Source organism: Malania oleifera, chromosome 1, assembly GCF_029873635.1.
Source record: "Malania oleifera isolate guangnan ecotype guangnan chromosome 1, ASM2987363v1, whole genome shotgun sequence".
In the NCBI taxonomy this organism is placed as follows: domain Eukaryota; kingdom Viridiplantae; phylum Streptophyta; class Magnoliopsida; order Santalales; family Ximeniaceae; genus Malania; species Malania oleifera.
Window position 1 is genome coordinate 41,479,593 of NC_080417.1, and position 16,054 is coordinate 41,495,646.

Consider the following 16,054-nt stretch of genomic DNA (forward strand, 5'->3'; position numbering starts at 1 on the left):
ATGTGGGTGCACTAGTACTCAATACATATCCGCAACAGTACTGTGCCCTTTTCCTAGTCCACCGGAGTTCTCGAAACATACATCGTAATTTAACATTACCAAAAGCATGAAAAATAATTCATATCACCTTTTTATTCTCAATACATTTCCAGTATTTCCAGCATCTCATACATACATATATATATATATATATATATATATATATATATCATAGTTTAACACAAAAACTTCATTTACTCATGCCACATAATTTAACAACATATATTCATACGTTCATTGAAAATAAGCCAACCCATATTCATTGTTCATATACTGAAAATATAAATTTAATCTCTTACACAATTAACCAAAAAATCTATCATTTAACTTTCCATTTTCACAAATAATATCTAATACCACAACCCTAAGCTCAAAAATTTACAATTTAAATGGATGGCATTTTAGGACCCATAGGAAAATCATATACATATATACATAATATTTCCATTTTTCACTAGTTATTTCCTCAAAAATCCTAATTTAATATATTTCCTTTACCTTATTTCTTGAACTATGCCAGCAAAAACCCCAAAATAATGCCTGTGGCGCTCACCCGAACCCTGAATCAAAAAGTCTAGTTTAATCAAATAAACCCCAAATATCCTACTATTCCAACATTTTCTCAACCTATAAACCTCGAATACGCATTTAAAACAAAAAAAACTAGGAATCCAAATCCTTATCTCAACTTTGGAGCGATTCCTGAAAAGCCTAGTTTGGAAATCTGCTCCACTAGATGTGTAGAGAATCTCCCCTAAAACACCGTAGTGGTTCCCGTTTGTTGATTTAGGCTAAATCCGGGCCAGAAACTCAAAGAGAAGGCAGAGAGAACGTTTTAGAGAGATAAAAATGAATAAGAAAATGTTTTCTTCGTAGAAAAGTTTCTTCCAATCTTTTTATACATGATGTTGCCACGTGGCTTCGTCGACGAGAGGACATGATTCGTTGACGAACCACAGAAAGGAGTTCGTCGATGAGAGGATACATTCGTCGACGAAACTTAAAATCTGAAATTCACTCACTCGAGATCTCTTCATCGACGAGGGACTGAACTTCGTTGACGATCCCTAGAAGAACACTCATCGATGAGGACAAGAGATTCATTGACAAGGTCTACTGTTCTTTCTTTCAAAATTTTCCCTTTTCCCCTTATTATTTATTTATCTATTCTATTTATTATTTTTCCTAATTTTTAAATAATTATAAATTTTCGGGTCTCTACATAATGTGTGTCTATATATATATACATATATATATATATATATATATATATATATGTTCATGAATCATGTACATACATCCTTACATGACCACATGCATTCATACCCATGCAGATGTGGATCATCATGCATACAACACCATGCATGCATGCCCATATATACACGTTCATGAATCATGTACATACATCCTTACATGACCACATGCATTTATACCCATGCAGACATGGATCATCATGCATACAACCCCATGCACGCATGCCCATGTATACATACACATGCATCTACTGCATCCATGCATATGCCCATCCATTCATGCCACATGCACCCATGCACATGCATCCATGCATCATGCCATCATGCATATGCATATGCACCCATGCATCGTATGCATTATCCATCGTCCATGCATCCACATGCATGTATGTGCATCCCACATCATAGCATTTACACATGCATATATATATATATGCTTGTGTAAAGTTTATGATGTTGGATGCATATACAATATATATATATATATATATATTCATATCCACCATCATGTATACATACATACATCACGTCATGCACACGTATACATATGCACCCCCATGCATTATCAAGCATGCATGGCTAACACACACACACACATACACACACCGCCTCAGAGAGAGAGAGAGAGAGAGAGAGAGAAAAGAGAAACTGCACCAAAGAGAGATGGGGTGGGCCTCAATTAGGTCCTTTTCTTGGATTGTAATGCAGAGGAGAAGAGGAGAGGGGAGAAAGAGGGAGAAGGAAAGGGGGAAAGGAGAGAAACAAATAGAGAGAAAAAGAAAGAGATGCGAAGAGAGAGAGAGAAGGGCTTAGGTCAACCCCTCTCATCTCCCCCCATTGAGGTTTAAATACCCAAAAATAAAGAAAAATAATAATAATTAATTAATTTTTTTTTTTTTTTAAAGGAGAGTGGACAAGCTAGCTAGTGCAGCCGTTGAATAAGTTATCTGTGGCAGGAGGGTTTGGTGGGTGAGTTGTGAGGGAGATTTGAGGATTGAGAGTGACCAAAGAGGGTAGAGGAAGGCACGGGGGGATGATGGTGTGTGGTAGATGGTGAAATGGGGGAGATCAAGAAGGTAAAAAATGGTGGCTTTGGCGAGCGTAGGGTTGTTGAAGTTGCAAGGAAGACAACTAGGAGGGGGCAATGCCAAAACAACGTTGTTTTGTCTATATATATATATATATATATTGAAAACAAACATTTCTCAATACGACATCGTTTAACTAAAGGGGTAGGTGCGTGCATGCTCTTTGTGCACAGTCCTCACACCCAAGCGCATGCACCCACGTGCCTACTATTTAAAATTATTATTTTATTTTTTATGAAAATAACAAAGGTGCCATTTTGTGGGACGCATGCATATGGTACCCTATGCGCTAGTCCTATTTTTTTTTTTCAATTTTAAAAATTATTTTTAGTTTTTGACTTTTAAATTTTTGAATATTTTAATGCAAAAATATTATAAGATAGTATCAAAATATTGAATTTTTTTTTATTTTATCAAAATAAAAAAGGTACTTGAGGTCCACCAAAAATGTTCAAAATTTTTCAAGAGTATTCAAAAAAGCTAGAAAACTAAAAAAAATTTAGAATATCATCTCGATTTTCATGCAAAAGCCAAAATTACAATTTGACTTTTCCTCGTCATTTTCTCAATCATATGATGTAGTCAAATTTAGGAAGAAGGAAGCTAAAAGCCAAAAATGACGGGAATTTCACTTCGATTTTTGTAAAAGATGAGAGCAAAATTATTAAGGGACACTATCTCTTCATTTTAGATTGCTCTAAATCACGTAGTACATTTAGATTTGGCAAAAAAGACCAAAAAATATCTAGAAATGATATAATTTTGCCTCGATTTGCATGCCTGAAGGTGAAATTACTGTCAGACCCTTTCTCTATCATTTTGGACTGCTCCAAATCACCTGGTGCAGTTAGATTTGGTAAAAAGAGTTTAAAAATGCCTAAAATTATAGAGTTTTACCTTGATTTGCGTGTCTAAAGTCAAAATCATTAGGAAATCTCTTCTTGCTAATTCAGACTATTTCAAATCATCTAGTGCTGATAGATTTGACAAAAAGAGGTTAGAAAAGTCAAAAATGAAAGAATTTTGCCTTGATTTATATACTAAAAGTCAAAATCATTGTTAGACTCCACCATATCATTTTGGATTGGCTTAGATCATCCCGTATAATAAAAAATGCCAAAAACAAAGTAGAAAATATAAAAAAGAAAGTAAAAGTTAGGAAAATGTAAAAGGACTTGTCAATCTCGATTTTTGAGATTTAGTCAAAATGACCATCGACACACATAAAAGTTCATAAAGTAAAATGACAATACTTTGAGGTTTATGATTTCAATCTCCAATCGTAAATTGAAATTAAGTGTAAACATGAACAAAAAATACTGATAAACAAAAACACGTCTATCTAGTCTCAAATGCATCAAAGTATATGACGAGACTTTGGGTCTTAACTTGTTGGAAATAATAGAGCAACATGTCACATACGAAGAAAAGGAAATATTGTTAGCACTTAATTCATAGGCTAACTTAATAAAATACATCAATAGATATTTAATAATTATTGGTATAATGTTGTTGCTGTTCCAAATTCTTTATTAGTGCTTGAAATAATATGCTCTTTATTTTGAACAGCCTAAGTGTGTTTTGTCGATTATGGAGTTTGGATAAGAAAAGTGCCATTATATAATTTCTCTTTATTTACCAGGGTTTGGCTTCTTGTCCTACATCAATTCTCCCCTAGTTAGAAAAAATGTGGCCTCGAATTTTTAAGTGTTGAAGGATCAGACTTAAGAAGCACACTTGAATTCTTCAAAAGCCAGCGGTTGAATGATACAAGAAATCACAATCCTTTGGTAGCATCATAGACTTAAATTGAGAGTTGGCAACAATGAACTCATTGGGGATGAAAACTCTTCAATGGGAATGTTTGAAACCATGGATGTTTTCAAACACATTCATTTCCTTGCTTGTAGTGTCTTCAAGTTGAGTATCTCTACGAGGATTCTGTCATGTTTAGTTGGTAGTGCGGGCTTTAAGGTGATCTTCTTTATAGCAGAAGACATGTGTTCTCATGTCCTTGAATCACAGATTCAAGCAAGGATATCGCAGATTCGACCCAAAGCCATGTGCCTCTCTAGAGAGAGGAGAGAGCTTCTCTCTCTAACATGGATTTTAGAATTTGTAACAAGACTATTACTAAGGCATATCTGGGAGCACATTTGTGTGTTGGGAAAGTGGTCAACCAATCATCTTAGTGATGACTAACTATTCAACATCCCTAATGACACCTATTCGAAGAATAGTTACTGCAATTATATATGTGTTGCCTTCAAAAAGAAAAAGAAATAAAAATAAAAAGAGAAAAGATCCCTTTTGGTCCTCTAGTGATGACATCACTATTCGACACTACAATATGGCTTCAAAGGCTCTAGAGTATTGCTCTAAAAGAGAGGTTGGCCTTCAAACCCTATGTTTTATAAAAACACGATGGTGATGATGATAATGGATGATGAAAATTTTTGGTTTGAAAACGTTGAACTTGTATTACTGATATGAAAAATCCAAGTTTGAGAGAAGGGGCACCAAGCTTGTATTATTGGTCTTTGAAAATGGTGAGTGATGAAAAAAGCTTTGAGTTGAAATTGATAAAATGCATGAGTTTTAGAAAAGACTAGGGCTTCATCATTGGCTTATTAAAATCAAGAGAAAGAACATTGGAAAACATAATATTTTTGGAATATTTGAAATTACTTTTCATAAAAGAAAACTCTCACAAAAAAAAAAAAAAAAAAAACCTAGTTCATTTAATCTAATTCCATTGGTCGAAGTCATAATCTTTCTTTAATCATACAATTCTTGAAAGTTGAAAGCCCTTGTCATGCCCAGACATGAGGGAAGGAAGACACTATATGGTAAAATGTGGTTATAATCATACACACACACACACACACACACACACACACACACATATATATATATATATATATACACACACACACACACACACAAATAAATACACATATACATGCACACATATGTAAGTGCACGGGCACACACACGCGCGCGCGCGCGCACACACACACACACACACACACTTATATATATATATATAACTCCACACACCATCATATATGCATTTATGCATCAACATACATAGCCACATGGATACATGCATAACCATATACATACACATACCTCTATGCATGTACCTATCCATGTCATGCATACATACATACATACATACATACATGCATATACAAAATGTGTAACACCCCGAACCCAAAACTAGGGTTCGAAGTGCTATTTGAAATATATCTTTGCTACCTTCTCATGACGCCCCAAACCTGCCTAGTGGGGCTCGGGTGCCACGTGTTCTATTTACCTGAACCTGGCTCTAAATTAATTACGAAGCGGAAATAATAACAAATCTTCCATAATATACCAGAGTTTCTACATCTATATAACATAACTCAACTTCTAGTATTTCACAACTCTGAATACATAAATATACCAAAAAGAAAATATACATATCCATCAGTTCATACCCTCTCTCTCTCTCTCTCTCTCTCTCTCTCTCTCTCTCTCTCTCTCTCTCTCTCTCTCTCTCTCAAAATGCTACAACAGCCCGAGCTCTCTAAGCTCGATCCTGCGAAGATCCTGAAAAGATGAAATCCAACTATCAGGTGAGACACATCTCAGTAAGGATGGAATACATTAAATCAGCGTGTGACAATCATGAGGTTAAAGTACAATATATATCTATATTCTTTCTTTCCAAATAAAACCACAGTTAAGAAATCGTTCTCTGTTCCTACTCACGCACAAATAAGGTATTTTACCAATGAGAGTTCCCAAGGATACAGGTGATTACCTGCCCATACAAGTAGCACCCCTTTTCTATGATACCCTAAGCAACCTACAGTCACAACTTAAGCATATCAGGGAACTTACCTTACTCAGTAAGCCCTCAAGTGGTTAGTTTATCTCGTACTCACACATTCACACAAAGGTTTTGTGGCAGAAGTTCCCTAGAATAGGGAAGATTACCTGCCTATACAAGTAGCTTCACTCTACCCTAGCATGTTATGCAGCCCACAACTACATCTGATACCAATCAGGGCACTCGTCTTTCTTAGCAAGCCCTCGGGGCGAAGAGTATACACCGCCCCTAATATACATTATACTACTATATTTAATACTGATAATACCTTACTACATTACTCTTTATGTTGTTAGCACTGTGCCTTTCATTTCATTCACTTTTATATTCTATATTCATGTGTCACATATTCATCACCTCTTTCTATATTCATGTATGTTTTCACATATTCTATTTTCATGCCATTTTTGTCTGTTGTTCTTATATCCATTGTTTCCATAACTGTCATTTCCGTATCCATTGTTCCCATATTATCCATGGTTAAACTTACAATTATGCATTTAGAACCCTTTATACTGGTGATAAATCCTAATCATACTTCCACCCCATAATGGGTTGTGTGGCCTGAAGACTGAACTTAACCCTGGTTGACCCTCCTGAGTTAAATCAACCACATTCTACAGTCTGTAAGTATAATTGGCTGTTCCCACACTGGTCTAGATTCTAGGGGGACACTACCTTTCCTCTGCACAATCGACCATCTTGTCTCCACATTCTCTCTAAGAAATGTGGGTGCACTAGTGCTCAATACATATCCGCAACAGTACTGTGCCCTTTTCCTGGTCCATCGGAGTTCTTGAAACATACATCGCAATTTAACATTACCAAAAACATGCAAAATAATTCATATCACCTTTTTATTCTCAATACATTTCCAGTATTTCTAGCGTCTCATACACATATATATATATATATATATATATATATATATATATCATAGTTTAACACAAAAACTTCATTTACTCATACCACACAATTTAACTACATATATTCATACGTTCATTGAAAATAAGCCAACCCATATTCATCATTCATATACTGAAAATATAAATTTAATCTCTTACACAATTAACCAAAAAATCTATCATTTAACTTTCCATTTTCACAAATAATATCTAATACCACAACCCTAAGCTCAGAAATTTACAATTTAAATGGTTGGCATTTCAAAACCCATAGCAAAATCATATACATATATACATAATATTTCCATTTTTCACTAGTTATTTCCTCAAAAATCCTAATTTAATATATTTTCCTTACCTTATTTCTTGAACTACGCTAGCAAAAATCCCAAAATGATGCCTGTGGCGCTCACCCGAACCTTGAATCAAAAAGCTTAGTTTAATCAAATAAACTCCAAATATCCTACTATTCCAACATTTTCTCAACCTATAAACCTCAAATACACATTTAAAACCAAAAAAACTAGGAATCCAAACCCTTATCTCAACTTTGGAGCGATTCCTAAAAAGCCTAGTTTAGAAATCTGCTCCGCAAGATGTGTAGAGAATCTCCCCTAGAACACCGTAGTGGTTCCCGTTTGTTGATTCAGGCTAAATCTGGGCCAGAAACTTAGAGAGAAGGCAGAGAGAACATTTTGGAGAGATAAAAACGAAGAAGAAAATGTTTTCTTCGTAGAGAAGTTTCCTCCAATCTTTTTATACATGATGTTGCCACGTGGCTTTGTCGACGAGAAGACATGATTCGTTGACGAACCACAGAAAGGAGTTCGTCGATGAGATGATACATTCATCGATGAAACTTAAAATCTGAAATTCACTCACTCGAGATCTCTTCATCGATGAGGGACTGAACTTCGTTGATGATCCTTAGAAGAACACTTATCGATGAGGACAAGAGATTCGTCGACGAGGTCTACTGTTCTTTCTTTCAAAATTTTCCCTTTTCCCCTTATTATTTATTTATCTATTCTATTTATTATTTTTCCTAATTTTTAAATAATTATAATTTTTTGGGTCTCTACATAATGTGTGTCTATATATATATGTTCATGAATCATGTACATACATCATTACATGACCACATGCATTCATACCCATACAGATGTGGATCATCATGCATACAACACCATGCATGCATGCCCATATACACACGTTCATGAATCATGTACATACATCCTTACATGACCACATGCATTCATACCCATGCAGACATGGATCATCATGCATACAACACCATGCATGCATGCCCATGTATACATACACATGCATCTACTGCATCCATGCATATGCCCAATCATGCATATGCATATGCATATGCACCCATGCATCCTATGCATTATCCATCATCCATGCATCCACATGCATGTATGTGCATCCCACATCATAGCATTTACACATGCATACATATTTATATATATATTGTATATGCATCCAACATCATAACATTTACACATGCATATATATATATATATATATATATATATATATCCATATCCACCATCATGTATACATACATACATCACGTCATGCACACGTATACATATGCACCCCCATGCATTATCATGCATGCATGGCTAACACACACACCGCCTCAGAGAGAGAGAGAGAGAAACTGCACCAAAGAGAGATGGGGTGGGCCTCAATTAGGTCCATGTCTTGGATTGGAATGCAGAGGAGAAGAGGAGAGGGGAGAAGGAAAGAGGGAAAGGAGAGAAACAAATAGAGAGAAAAAGAAAGAGATGCAAAGAGAGAGAGAAGGGCTTAGGTAAACCCCTCTCATCTCTGCCCATTGAGGTTTAAATACCCAAAAATAAAGAAAAATAATAATAATTAATTTTTTTTTTTTTAAAGGAGAGTGGACAAGCTAGCCACTGCAGCCGTTGAATAGGTTATCTGTGGCAGGAGGGTTCGGTGGGTGAGTTGTGAGGGAGATTTGAGGATTGAGAGTGACGGGAGAGGGTAGAGGAAGGCGGGGGGATGATGGTGTGTGGTAGATAGTGAAATGGGGGAGATCGAGAAGGTAAAAAATGTTGGCTTTGGTGGGCATAGGGTTGTTGAAGTCACAAGGAAGATGCCTACGAGGGGGCAATGCCAAAACAACGTCGTTTTGTCCCTATATATATATATATAACAAACATTTCTCAATACAACATCATTTAACTAAATGGGTAGGTGCGTGCATGCACTTTGTGCACAATCCTCACACACGAGTGCGTGCACCCACGTGCCTACTACTTAAAATTATTATTTTATTTTTTATGAAAATAAAAAAGGCACCATTTTGTGGGACGCATGCATGTGGTCCCTTATGCGCTAGTCCTATTTTTTTTTTTTTCAAATTTAAAAATCATTTTTAATTTTTAACTTTTAAATTTTTGAATATTTTAATGCAAAAATATTATAAGATAATATCAAAATTTTGAATTTTTTTATTTTATTAAAATAAAAAAGGTACTTGAGGTCCACCAAAAATGCTCAAAATTTTTCAGGAGTATTAAAAAAAGCAAGAAAACTAAAAAAAAATTAGAATTTCGTCTCAATTTTCATGCAAAAGCCAAAATTACAATTTGACTTTTCCTTGTCATTTTTTCAATCATATGTAGTCAAATTTAGGAAAAAGAGAGCCAAAAGCCAAAAATGACGGGAATTTCACCTTGATTTTTGTATAAGATGAGAGCAAAATTATTAAGGGACACTATCTCTTCATTTTAGATTGCTCTGAATCACATAGTACGTTTAGATTTGGCAAAAAAAAACCAAAAAATATCTAAAAATGATATAATTTTACCTCGATTTGCATGCCTGAAGGTGAAATCACTGTCAGACTCTTTCTCTATCATTTTGGACTGCTCCAAATCACCTGGTGCAGTTAGATCTGGTAGAAAGAGTTTGAAAAAAGCCTAAAATGATAGAGTTTTACCTTGATTTGCGTGTCCAAAGTCAAAATCATTAGGAAACCTCTTCTTGCTAATTCATACTATTTCAAATCATTTAGTGTCGTCAGATTTGATAGAAAGGGGTTATAAAAGTCAGAAATGATAGAATTTTGCCTTGATTTATATACTCAAAGTTAAAATCATTGTTAGACCCCACCATATCATTTTGGATTGTCTTAGATCATCCCGTATAATAAAAAATGCCAAAAATAAAGTAAAAAATATAAAAAAGAAAGTAAAAGTTAGGAAAATGTAAAAGGACTTGTCAATCTCGATTTTGGAGATTTAGTCAAAATGACCATCGACACACATAAAAGTTCATAAAATAAAATGACAATACTTTGAGGTTTATGATTTCAATCTCCAATCATAAATTGAAATTAAGTGTAAACATGAACAAAAAATACTGATAAACAAAAACACGTCTTTCTAGTCTCAAATGCATCAAAGTATATGACGAGACTTTGGGTCTTAACTTGTTGGAAATAATAGAGCAACATGTCACATACGAAGAAAAGGAAATATTATTAGCACTTAATTCATAGGCTAACTCAATAAAATGGTGAAAACTCATGACCTCGTTTGATTTTTTCACAAAACAAAAAAAAGGCAAGAAAGTATTAATAACTCTTCTATAGAAACACAAAGAGATGTGGCTGAGTTGTATGTATGTAATGTATGTTTAAAGAAATAGAGTATTCAGCTTGTGGATGCCCAACATGGGAGATATCTTCGTTGCTGTGGATGCTTATGGCAACGCCACCACTCCATCGTCGTCATCTCCCATCAATATAGCCATCGTCGAGAGTGGTTATTGCAGGGGACACAAAGTGAACAAGCCGCCTTAAAAAGAGAGATGGAGATGGAAGCTTGCATGGGCTTGTAAAGATTTAAGATGACTAATTTTGAAAAATTGAAGTCGGCACAAAGGCTCCAAATTTAAGTAGATGTATGAGCAATGGTTGAAATGATAAAGAGATATCTGGAGTAGTGGAAGAGTGTGATTGGATTCTCCATGCACAGACACCCCAACTTCCCTCTTAGGCGTGAATATAGAATAACACCCCAGCTCCTTTGCGCGAGAACAGAATTAAAATTGGCCAAGTGGATGCATAGAAAATATTCCAAAATTCTCTTTTAGTTTTTATTATAGATTATAGATATGTGGTCTGGGAATTTTTTTTTTTCCTTTTCCATTTCAACCTTCTAAAATATAAGTAGCACAATTTTTTTGTTAAAAAAATAAAATATTTACAAAAATCAAAATAATTTTCTTATTTTAGGATAAATAACATGTCCCAAGTCATTTTTTTTATTAAAATATTTATAAAACATAAAAAAAAATAAGTTTTTGCCAGACACAATAAAAAAGGTATTGTTTCAACATAATCTAGTGCCCGAGAAAATGGGTAGAAATGCAATGACATGGGATCCAACTGTTATTTCAATTTAATCAAGTGTTGGCAGTCCAAAAAATATGGAAAAAATATGAACACTATTATATTTATATAGGTGGCTCGTATACTTGGGGCTCATAAACAGAAGATGAAAAACAGTGAAGCAGTGACTTGTCGACGAGTGTCCAGTTCTCGTTGATGAGTAGATACCGAGAGGTTGAGAATTGCAAAAGTTCTGAGATATCGAGAGTAGGAAATTAGAAACTCGAAAACTCGTCGACAAGTGACCTTCTCTCCCTCGTTGATGAGTGCCCTACTCTTGTCAACGAGTGTTCTGGGCTGCGAGGAAGAATTAAAATTTTGAATTGAAACGTTGGGACGGTTGGGTATTTGGAGGGAAACCTCTGAGGGTTGTTAAATAGGTCATTCTGGGCATATTTTGACAAGAGAGAGGTCATTGTCTCTTTGTATTGTGAAACTTTCAATTTCGTAGTGAAATATAGGCCGGATTGCTCATGTGGATGTAGGCATTGCCAAACCACGTATATTCTCGTGTTGTTCTCTTTACTTGTTTTCAGATTTACTAGTTGTGTATGAATTTGTGTTCTTTGGGCTTCACCATTTGTTGCAAATTTAATTATTCCGATGTGCATCGTATATTCGATTTCCACAACAAATTGGTATCATAGTGTTGTTTTCATGGCGTCGGGATCTTCTTTTGCAAGATTTGATGTCATCAAATTCGATGGAACCAGGAATTTCAGTTTGTGACAAAGCAGAGTTAAGGATATACTTGTGCAACAAGGGATGGTGAAGACTCTACATGGTGCTCAATCGGATAATATGGATGAGGCAACATGGAGAGAATTGCAGGAAAAGACCATTTCTACAATACACTTGTGTTTGGCCGATGAATTTCTTTATCATGTGATGGATGAGGATTCTCGTGCAACTGTATGACGAAAGTTAGAAAACTGGTACATGTCCAAATCACTCTTAAATAAACTATTTCTTAAACAACGTCTTTATTGGCTTAAGATGGTTAATGGTTCAAACTTAAATCAACATATCAATGTTTTTAATCAAATCATAAGTGATTTGATGCATGTTGATGTTAAGTTTGATAAAGATGATAAGACTTTGATGTTACTAAACTCCTTGTCAACGACTCATACTTATGAAAATTTAGTTACCACCCTTACATAGGGGAAAAAGTCTCCTAATTTAGAAGAGGTGACAAGTGCCTTATTGAATTTTCATCAAAGTTTGAAGATATGTGATGAAGGAGAAGAACTTGTGATGAAAGGTAACTATGAGCGTGGGAAAGGAAAATCCAAACATGGATCGAGTTAGAAATTTCGTACTCAATCTAGGAAGAAAAAAGATATCCGATGTTATAAGTACAGTAAAAAGAGGCATGTAAAACCAGAGTGTTCGAATCGGAAGAAAGGAAATGCTGAAAAACATAAGGCAATTTCAAAATTAGTGAATGTGGTTCAAGAAGGAGATTCAGTTTGCAATGATGGTGATGTTCTTTTGGTTTCGTTGGGGGGTCGGATCACCTTATGGACTCATGGATATTAGACTTGACATGTTCTTACCATATGACTCTAAATAAGGAGTGGTTCAGCATCTATAGGCTGATAAATTCAGGTTCAGTTCTTATGGGTAACGATATTTCCTATATGATCATTGGCAAAGGAAATGTTAAGATAAAAATGTTTGATGGTGCTGTGAGAATCTTGAGTAATGTAAGAAACATACCGTAGTTAAGGAAGAGTCTTATTTCTTTCACTTGGCACCTTGGATTGTAATGGTTTCAATTACAAGTCTGAAGGTGGGGTTATGAAAGTATGGAAAGGAAATCTGATGGCGATGAAAGGTAAAAAGCTAGATGAGAAAATTTACACACTACAGGGAACTACTGTTGTAGGTGGAGTTGCAAATGTAGATACTGAATCTGATGTAACGGTCATATGGCATATGCATCTCGGGCATATGAGGGAACATGGTATAAAAGAACTACATGAGGAAACTCTCGAAAGGTATGAAATAATGTCAGCTGGATTTTTGCAAGATTTGCGTTCTTGGAAAACAAAATAGGGCAAAATTCAAATCAACTGTTCACAAGACGAAAGGTATTCTTGATTTTGTGCATTCCGATGTTTGGGGCCCGATTAGAGTAGCGCCAAGGGGTGGACATGTGTATTATGTGAGTTTTGTTAATGATTACTCGCAGAAAGTCTGGGTATACTTCATGCGGTACAAGTCTGATACGTTTTCCAGGTTCAAGTAGTGCAAAGTTGAAGTTGAAAACCAAATGGAGAGAAGAATCAAATATCTGAGGTCAGATAATGAGACCGAGTACGCTAATTCGAGGTTCATGGAGTTTTGTGAGAAGCATGGCATTAAGAGACACTTTATCGTTCGCTGAACACCTTAGCAAAATGGTGTGGCAGAAAAGATGAACCGAACTCTAGCTAAAAGAGCTTGGTATCTTAGGCTTAATGTAGGGCTACCCAAGAACTTCTAGGTTGAGGTAGTTAGTATGATTTGTTTTCTAATAAACCAATCACCAAAGGCATCACAAAAAGGTAAAGTGGTCGTAGATGTATGAACGGGAAATGCAGTAGACTACTCTGAATTGAAGGTATTCAGGTGTCCAACCTATGTTCACGTGTCTAGTGAGGAGAGGTCTAAGCTTGACCCAAAATCTAGACGTTGCATCATTTTGAGATGTGAGAAAGGGGTGAAGGGGTACAAGCTGTGGGATCTAGTGGCAAACAATGTGGTACTTAGTAGCAATGTAGTCTTTGATGAGAAGGCTATGATTAAGTGTACTCAAGATTGTGATGATTAGAAATAGAAGCTAGAAAATTGGGGTAGAGATGAACATGTTGCGCAAGTAGAGTTGGAAGCTCAGGGCAGTGACAATTATTATGGTCCTTTGGTTGCAGGGAGTTCTAGCTCGAGAAACTAGCAAGTTGATAATCTTCCTATACGGAGATCCAGACACACTATTAGGCCTCCACCAAGGTATGAATTTGAAGAGTTAGTATCTTATGCTTTTCTTATCAGTTGCAACGATCCGACTACATTTCAAGAAACAGTGCACATTCAAGAGAAAGGTAGGTAGATGGGTGCAATGGTTGAAGAGATGGAATCAATACATAAGAATCAAATTTGGGATTTGGTGGAGCTTCCAAATGGGAAGAAACTGATAGGTTGCAAATGGGTATATATGAAGAAAGAAGTAATTTTAGAAAAAGAATGAGAAAAATTCAAAGCACGATTAGTGGAAAAAGGGTACTCACAGAAGAAGGAAATAGACTATGATGAAATTTTTTCACATGTGGTTTGACACACTTCTATCAGGATAGTATTGGGGTTGGTAGCCCATTATGATCTTCATTTGGAACAAATGGATGTGTAGACAATGTTTCTTCATGGTGACTTGGAGGAATAGATTTATATGGTGCAGTTGAAGGGATTCAGTGAACCAGGAAAAGAAAACATAGTTTGCAAATTGATGAAATCTCTTTACAGGTTGAAACAATTTCTACGGTAATAGTATAAAAGATTTGATTCCTATGTGATGAAGATTGACTACAAAAGATGTGAGTATAATTGTTGCATGTATGTGAAAAGCTTGATGTTGGTTCTCTTATTTTCTTTTTATTGTATGTCGATGACATGTTGATAGCCTCAAAAGATTTAACTGAAGTAAATCAGTTAAAGGAACTGTTGCATAAAGAATTTGACATGAAAGATCTTGGTTAAACCAAGAAGATACTTGGAATAGAGATTCTTCGAGACAAACCTACAAGGAGGTTATAGTTAGCTTAAAGCCGTTATATGTAGAAGGTGTTGGATAGGTTTAGCATAACTGATGCAAAACCAGTATGTACACCTTTAGCGAGTCATTTTAAGTTGTCTATTGCAGATTACCCAAGTATCGATGAGGATATCCGTGATATGTCAAAGGTCCCCCATACAAGCGTCGTGGGGAGTTTAATGTATGTCATGGTGTGTACGAGACCAAACTTGGCACATGATGTGAGTGTGGTGAGTAAGTTTCTCTCTAATCCAGGAAGAAAGCATTGGGAAGTCGTCAAATGGATATTCAGATACTTACGGGGCACATCGAGTTATGATATCATGTTCGGCAAGAAATGGGGTAGTCCTTTAGTTATGGGGTTTGAAGATGCTAATTATGCAGGGGATGTGGAAGATAGAAGGTCTATAATGGGTTATGTGTTTACCCTTATAGGATGACCTATATGTTGGAGATCCATGGTTCAATATATGGTAACATTGTCTGAATATATGATAGTTGCCGAAACTACAAAGGAAGCCTTATGGTTTACTAGTTTGGTCAAAGAGCTGGGCTTACAACAAGACGGGGTTATGCTGCATTGTGATAGTTAGACTGCTCTTTACTTAGCAAAGAATCAAGTGTATTGTGCTAGAACCAAGCATATTGAAGTGAGGTTCCACGG